This window comes from Trachypithecus francoisi, unplaced genomic scaffold (assembly GCF_009764315.1).
Source record: "Trachypithecus francoisi isolate TF-2019V2 unplaced genomic scaffold, Tfra_2.0 Lachesis_group0, whole genome shotgun sequence".
Taxonomy (NCBI): Eukaryota; Metazoa; Chordata; class Mammalia; order Primates; family Cercopithecidae; genus Trachypithecus; species Trachypithecus francoisi.
Genome location: NW_022681453.1, coordinates 109,096,072 through 109,104,807, shown reverse-complemented (window position 1 = coordinate 109,104,807; position 8,736 = coordinate 109,096,072).

The window sequence follows — 8,736 nt, the reverse complement described above, 5'->3', positions numbered from 1 at the left end:
ATGAGAAATTAATAGGATGTTACTCACTCAAGGAACACTCATTGAGAGTCTATAACAGGAACAGTGGGGGCTGTACATTCCACACAGAAAAAGAGCATTACGTTGAATTCATATTTTTCAATGGGCTTTCAGAAGTTTATTATGTTTTAAAGCAAAGATAAATTTACACCAATGTCAATGTCTTATAGCCCATTGCAAAATATGTGTGTTTTTTTTTTATGTCGTAAGGTATTTACTGACAAATTGAATTAAATTGTATTCTTAGCTGCTTATTTTTATTTCTTAATTTGCAAATTAATTCAGGCCAGCTATGGTGGTTCATGCCTGTAATCCTAGCACTTTGGGAAGCCAATACAGGCAAACTGCTTGAGCCCAGGAGTTCAAGATCAGCCTGGGCAACATGGCAAAATCCAGTCTTTACAAAAATACACTTAACTGGGCATGGTGGCGTGTGCCTGTAATCCCAGCTACTCGGGAGGCTGAAGTGGGAGAATCCTTGAGTCTGGGAGGTGGAGATTGCAGTGAGCCAAGATCACACCACTGCATTTCAGCCTGGATGACAGAGTGATTCCCTGTCTCCAAAAATAAAACAATAAAATAAAATAAAATAAAAATTAGTTTTAAAAATGTTAAAAAGAAGGAAAATTATAAAAAGGAATTCAGACTTAGTTTTGAAAGCCTGAAACTATCAGTTTTTTTAAAGCTTACACTTTCAAATACCATAAAACTCTAAACATTGCAAGATATAGTAAGATTTTTTTTTCCAAATTCCAAATTCTATGATTATGGCAAATATGAAGCAATTGTAAATATTTCTTCCAAACCTTAAAAATTGTTCAACATTGCCCAAATGTGGAGGTAAAGGGTGTTTGTCCAAAATAACAGTGCAGTTTGAATTTAAGCCTCTAAAATAAATAGCTTATTCTGAGCATGGAAGCTTTGAAAACAAATTCAGCAAACCCCAAGGTTCCTTAAAAAAAAATACAAAACTTAATATTAAGAAATTCAATGAAGTCTGTAAGAACATTTATTTTTTCTGCTTATAATATAGGTCAGAAAATCTGTTTAGCATCAGATGAGGCAAGTAAGTGTCATGACTTTAAGGATAGATTTGGAATAATTGAAAGATGATGGAGATTCTTTACATGAAACAAATTCAAACAAATAATGAAAGAATTTTGGCACCACAAAATTCTTCTGTGTCCTGAGATGCGTGTGTGTGCCTGTGAGCCTGCAGCGCGTGTATATGTGTACAAGCTGATGTGTGCCCTGAAGGGTGGTGGTGAAGGAATAAGGGTTATTGTGGTCAGAATTGTCACATATTTCTAACGACTCTATTCTTATCTGAAAATTGAGAAAGGAGAACTACGTGTTCTCTTAAAATTGTAAGAATTCCATGTGAAATTTGGACCATTTTTAACAAATCAGTTATAATGTATCTTTTTATTGTCTTAAATTAGTTTATCATAAGTCTCAACCCAGCCTAGACAAAGAAAATAATATCCCTTTAGTGATGTATAAAAAAAATAGTTACAATTATTTCTCCTTTACTTTTTCTTATTTTTATTCAGTCATTTCTTTCACTTTGGCAGTGAACAAACCACTTGCCCTGGGCCCTAATAACTTTGAAAAGCAATCTAAGCTTAAAAATCAATTTAATGACCTGTTTCTATAGCATTAGGGTCCACTGCTTGCGTATATTTGGCAAAGTTAAATGAGAAGGTGATCTGTTATAACACCTATAAAAATAAATCTACTTGCAGCAGTGAAAGCCCGTGAAAGTCCGGGAGGCCTCACTACCCATCTCAGCTCTAAACATCTGTGCGTCTTCACCAGCCTCCAGGAACAAGAAGAGATGGAGGGGGCCTGGGTGTTGACATTCACCAGCATTGCCATATTCTTTCAAATTTAGTGTCCAACAGTTTTGCCGACTGGCTCACTAGAATGAATCTGGAATGGTTTAGAGACTTGATTTCATAAAATGTGATAATTCCTTTCTCTTTCTGGAAGTGTGTTTGGTGAATACCAAATGAATCAGATACTTTTTGAGAATTCTTAGCCCTCGATGCTGCCAGCACATTGCTGGTTTGCCTGTCGTTAGCTCTGTTCTTCATGTTCTGCCATTATTCCGAAGAGTACCAAATGTAAGTGTACAGTGTGGGATGATTATATTACTTTTATTTGCAATTTTGACCCATGTTTCAGTACTCCTTCATTTATTCTTTTTCTAAGTGGACAAAAATGATTGTCTCTTTTTAAAAAGTATTTGTGATTAATTTTGATTATGACTCTGCTTTACATATTTGTACACCTCAAATAAATCTTACGATAGTTAATAACCTATGCTATTTTTAAGTATATGTTTATATCTTCTGTGATGATGCTTAGCAGCAGGATCAGCCTTATAGCTTTTCATTTTTGATATCATCTATTATGTTTTAATTTTTAAAACTATATGTTTTCTTGAATCACCGTGAAAATAAGCTTAGTCTTTTTAAGAAATCCACACCTTTGGTCCAAGGATAAAAAGAATCTCTACTACTTGGCTGTCTAATGTGTGATTTGAGACCAACAGAATCACCTTAATTTTAGAGCTTTGTAGACATTTGAAATCACCTACCCCACCCTAGACTTTTGCTTTAACATATCCGCTGGTGATTCTTCTGCGCATGAATATTTGAGAAGCACTGCTCTGGCAATCTTTTGAACACACACATAATCACTTTTTTAATGCCAAGCTTTTATTTTTATCTACAAACCCAAGCCTAACTGGTTTTAGATTTTGTTTAAAGATATGATCTAACCTTTTGATAATATGCCTAATATACTCTATACAAAAAAAGTAAGGGTTATATTTGTTATTTTACTTTAAAGTATTGACTAAGAATCTTACATAGTATCAACACTGTGTGTTTATGCAAAAATTGTATAGTATACCCTAATTTGAAGCGAAAAAGTGTGGAAGTTTAAAATCATGTAAAATATCAGGTGATTATTTTGTGAAAGACCTTGGCAGTCTACCAGAGGAGTCTCCATAATATTTTCTGTTTCAATTATAATAATTCAATTTATAAAGATTCAATTTATATACAATTGCAGAGCACATATAAGACAGCAAATGGATTATGACAGCAGCAATTGTGTAGGGGTTATGAAACCAAGATGGTTCTATAAATAGGCTACCCAGTGACAGTGCCATGTATTCCTTCAGGTTCAGCCAGAAATGTGGTGCATTTCTTAGTATAGATCATTAAATCCTAAGCACTTTCATCCTGGTTTTTCCAAAAGATCTGTACAAGATTTTTAAATAGCAAGTTACAGACAGTTTTTTGGAAAGAAAACCCATAGTATTTGAAGAAAAGTATAAATTAAATACATTTAATGTTGAATTATTAGAAAATGAATTATTTCATATTCATAAAAGAACAAATTCTTATCCTTGTATCTTTAATTCAGTGTTGAAAATCAGAATTTTTATTTGCCCTCTTCATTATTTACGACATTTTGTTTCACATAAATTATGTCAACGTCTTAGCAAATCTAAAGTATCTGTCTAATCAAACCAAACCAGTTTACTGACTGCCATGAAACTTTCATAAGAACTCACAGATCTTACTTCCCAACAAAATAAATCACAATAAGTGGATAAGCAAATGTTGATTTCATTTCTATGAAACTGAAAAATATTTGGTTATTTTAAAATAATACCCTTTAAAAAATTAGCAGAGCATGTTGGGACACAATCGTCATCACAGCTGCTTGTGAAGCTGAGACAGGTGGATTGTTTGAGCCCAGGAGTTCAAGGCTGCCGTGAGCTGTGATTGCACCACTGCACTCCAGCCTGGGCAAGAGACCGAGATCCTCTCCCTCTCTTAAAAAAGAAAAGTAAAGAAGTAAGATATCCTAAATAAAATCTTTCCTCTTCTCAAATTCTCTAGTATATCAGTTTCCACAATTTTTTTTGGAAAGAAAACCCACTGCATTTGGAGAAAAATATAAACTAAATACATTTAATGTTGAATTATTAGAAAATGAATGATTTCATATTCATAAAAGATCAAATTATTATTCTTGTATCTTTATCTCAGTGTTGCAAACCAGAATTTTTATGTCTTTTACATTATTTGCAATATTTTATTATAAATAAATTATTTCAGTATCTTAGCAGATCTAAAGTCTTTATCCAATGAAACTAGACCAGTTTAGTTTAATTCAAAGTAAAATTACAGTGACTGATTTAGCTGATTTTCTATCAATTATATCATCATTTCAAAAAAGCAAGCAATAGAGGAATATCATTTTACATCATTCCTTTTTGGATTACATAAATACCAAAATATATGTGTATTAAGTTTCTTCAGCCTACTCAATTATTCTGAATGTGAATCAAATGGAAGATTTAAATAAAATATTTTTAATAGGAATTACATGGTCACCATGATATGCATAGAAAGATGTATCTTATATAAAACCTTCACTTTCTTTATATTCACATCAGGAATAGCAGGTTTTACTTTTTGTTTTGTCCTATTTGTCCTAGCTCCTTTCACATTATGAAAGAAGTAGAAAATATTTTGATAAATAAATATTTAATAAAGAAGTAGAATAATATTCTATGTAATAAATAGAAGATCTATTTATACAATTATATTTACAGAGGGGTAACAACTAGAAACATCAACCAAAGGTGTTTCCTCCATTGCTTTAGCTCGTGAAAATGAGTGTAATGGGTTCTCTGAGACCAAGAAGAAATGCCCCAATGGCACTGGTACCACCCTGTGCTGAGATAGAAACACTCGCTGTCTGTGCTGGCATCTCGGGGGCTCCAGCGTAAACCAACCTTATCATGGATGGCAGGCGGGAAAGGAGACCCTGGGAGATACTGCCCAGCTGCCATACGTTTCTTTAGCAAACAATCAAGCCTTTTCTTAAAGAGCAAAAAATGATGCCATCAGGTGTCAGCTCCTCCAGTCTCTGATTCTTTCCCTAATGACTTGATATCCACACATCTATCTTGATACGACACATCCTTACATCACCCCCTCCACTGGAAATCAGGACCTTTTTCTTCGTGGAGACCAGTGCATTCATTTCTCCTATTCCTGACTCCATCCATTAGCCCTTAGCTTCAAAGACTCTCTCTTCTTATAAAGATATATTTTCATGTATTTCTCATTTGAAAAAAATGGCTTTCCTTTACACAGCACGTCCTTCCCAGTTACTACTACATTGTTCCTTCCAAAGGCTAGGGATTCTTCATTAATTGTCAAATTAGCAACTGCTTCAGTCCTGTCTCACTTGCCTTCTCTGCTTTGTTTTATGCATGCTAAGCCACATCGTCTTCTCCCCATCTAGGGTGCTTCGTGTCTCTCTGTCCCGTTCTCCTCTTCTGTGTTCCTCTGTATACCTGTGAACCCTCTTTCCCTGGCCCTCTTCTCATTTTTCCTCATCTTCTTTCCTCTATGTTCTCTCACTTTTCATCTGGAATTACTTACTACCATTGTTATTCAATTGGTCACTGAATGTAAAGATACTCCTCTGCCCCAACCCTCTTGTTCCTCTTTCTTCTCACACTGTTTTGGTTTGAATTGTAATTCCCAGAAAGATATGTTAAAGTCTTAACCTCTAATACCTGTGAACGTGACCTTATTGGGAAATAATTTTTTTGCAGATATAATGAAACTAAAATGAGGTCATTAGGGTGAGCCCCTAATTCTGAACTGGTGCCCTTTAACAAAGAAATTTGGACACAGACTTGTATATCAATAGAACACTTCGAGGACACAAAGGCAGAGATCAGGGTAATGCATCTACAGGCCAGAGAACACCAAAGATTGCCAATAAACCACCAGAAGCTAAGAGAGAGGCACGAACCACGTGTCCCTCACAGCCCGCAGAAAGAATCAACACTGTCAACATCCTACTTTCAGACTTACTGCTTTCAGAGCAATGAGACGATGCATTTTCTTGGTTGAGGCTACCCTGTCACAGATACTTTGTTAGGACAACCCTAGAATGTTAATACACACCCATGCCCTTCTGCTGAGAATTTTGGAGACTGATGCAGCCCAAGTTTCTCAGCGTAATACATGAAGAGCAATGTTAACCGTTTCTTGCTAATCCTTCTCTTTCATCAGTTGCTACCTCCATTTCCCTTCTGCTACTTTATGTAGCATGAATATGCTTCTGCTAGTCTTTCCCTTAGCACCCAGTGCTCTGCAGTTTTACGTCTACTCCCTCTCAGGCTCATTCTCTTCCTCTGTAGTCCTTCGTCAGTAATGTGAGCTACCCTTGCCTGATAGGTACACTGTTTTTTGTTCTACAAAAGCCAGTTTAGATTTCATTTTTTCTTTGATGACTTTCTTGACTGCTCTTCTGAAATTGCCCATTCATCTATAGTTCCATTTACTATCTCCTGTCGGTGCCTATTATGAGATTGGGATTTGGAAGGTGTTTATTTATCTCTATGTCCTTCAACTCTAACACAGTGGCTGGCCTATAGCCGTTTATTTAATAAACATTTGTGTACTTACTACATGTAAGACTGTTCAAGTAATCTGATTTAAGATCTAAGAAGCAAAGATGAAGCAATCTTCTGTACAGAGATTTAGATTTTAATGAGAAATTAAGACATTATGATGTATAAACAAATCTGCACTGTAATATTATGTGTGGTATTCAGGCAGCAACAAGTAGAAAAACAGATTAATTCTGAATAAAACCCAGTAGGTCCTTGAAACAAAACTGTCATTTACTGACTCAAGAAAAATGCTTGATAATATTAATTTTTTGTTACTTATTCTCTATACAGAAGTTTTTAAAAATTGTGTCCTCATTAATAAAACAAAATTATAGATTAAAGGCTAACTTGGTCAAAGTAGACTGTTGACATCATGAATGTTTCATCACACATTAATCCTGGTGGTGCCAAGAATCAGTCAGTCAGGTTGTGATCTGAACTTTAGCATGAGTGATCAGCTACGGCGATAGCACTCAGAAAGATCACTAACAAAAGCAGAAAAACAGCATGTAGGGCCTAGATTTTAATATCAGCAAAGTACTAAAGCAATTCTCAATAGTTACTACATTTTTAAGCATCTCAGTATATATGGCTTCATACGGTACAGTAGACTTGAGAAGAGAAGACTAGAACTGAAGATAATTTGGATGTATCTTGGCCTATTGGTTCAGATTCTAGAAATTTAACTCCATGGAGACATGTTCAATGCAGATCAACTAATTTGTTCTTTCCGCCTCTATCGCTGCAACAGCAACAATATATTTGACCCTGTAATCATTTCCATAATAGTAAGACAGTTTTTTGACATTGTCATCCTGGAATCAAGAATATATTTAAATATGATTATTTGCATCAGGGCAAATTTGATGCAAAGCTGCAACAAGACATCGATTGCAAATATAAACTATGGTCACATATCAGAAACAGTCGTTGTATCTGAATTGTCTCTTATTTAAAGATCACATACAAATCACGTAAACAGGAATTCCACCTTAACAGTTGACTGTATTAACTCAATGCTATTTAGCCCTTCTTATATATTTCATGATCATAGATTACAGCCAGACATTTTTTCCCAATACTTCCTATAAATCCTACAAATGTCTTCTTGTGAATGTTTTTTTCTCTTTTGTAACTATTTCAAACCTTTCACTCCCTCCCACTCCACCACCACTCTCAGTATATAGCCCAGCCTTTTATCTCGCAGAGAAAGTAGATAGCAATATGTTCAGCCACCAGCTACCAAATTGGCTAACCTACTTGTATACGTGTTAATCTAGGACCATCACTCCCTTTCGAAAGGAGAACTGTCCTCCACTCTTTCTAAACCTTCTTGAAAATTTTGAGTCATGGATAACTGGTCTCCAGAGTACGGAACCTTACTCTTCCTACTGAATTCATCCATTCTTTCTTATTTCATTTTCTACATCAATTCAAACTTTACTGCCAGGTGTTATTCTTTTTTTTTTTTTTTTTTTTTTTTTTTTTTTTTTTTGAGGTGGAGTCTCACTCTTGTCTCCCAGGCTAGAATGCTGTGGCCTGATCTCAACTTACTGCAAACAATGCCTCCCAGGTTCGAGTGATTCTCTTGTCTCAGCCTCCCAAGTAGTTGGGATTATAGGCGCCCATCACCACGCCCAGCTAATGTTTGTATTTTTAGTAGAGACGGGGTTTCACCATGTTGGCAAGGCTGGTCTCAAACTCCTGACCTCAGGTGATCCACCTGCCTCGGTCACCCACAGTGCTGGGATGACAGGTGTGAGCCACCGCGCCTGGCCTGCTGGGATCCACCTGCCTCGGTCTCCCAAAGTGCTGGGATGACAGGGGTGAGCCACCACGCCTGGCCTGCTGGGATCCACCTGCCTCGGTCTCCCAAAGTGCTGGGATGACAGGGGTGAGCCACCGCGCCTGGCCTGCCGGGTGTTACTGTAATTGCTGATAGTATAGTAGATAATGGATCTGCCCTCAGGTTATCTGGAATATAATATCTACTGGACCCTTCCTGTCAGCCTGTGCACATGCTTCAGTCTCTCCCATTTGAGAGTCCAGCAAATACAATCTACATATCAGCTCTACATTTCCTCTGGTTATGTCTTACCACTCTACTCATTCAAAGCTAAACATAATTACTAAGTTGTTAAATTCATATACATCATTTCCTCATGCCTGGACTTATCCTCCAATCTATTTCAATTTGATGTCTTATCTTTAGTACA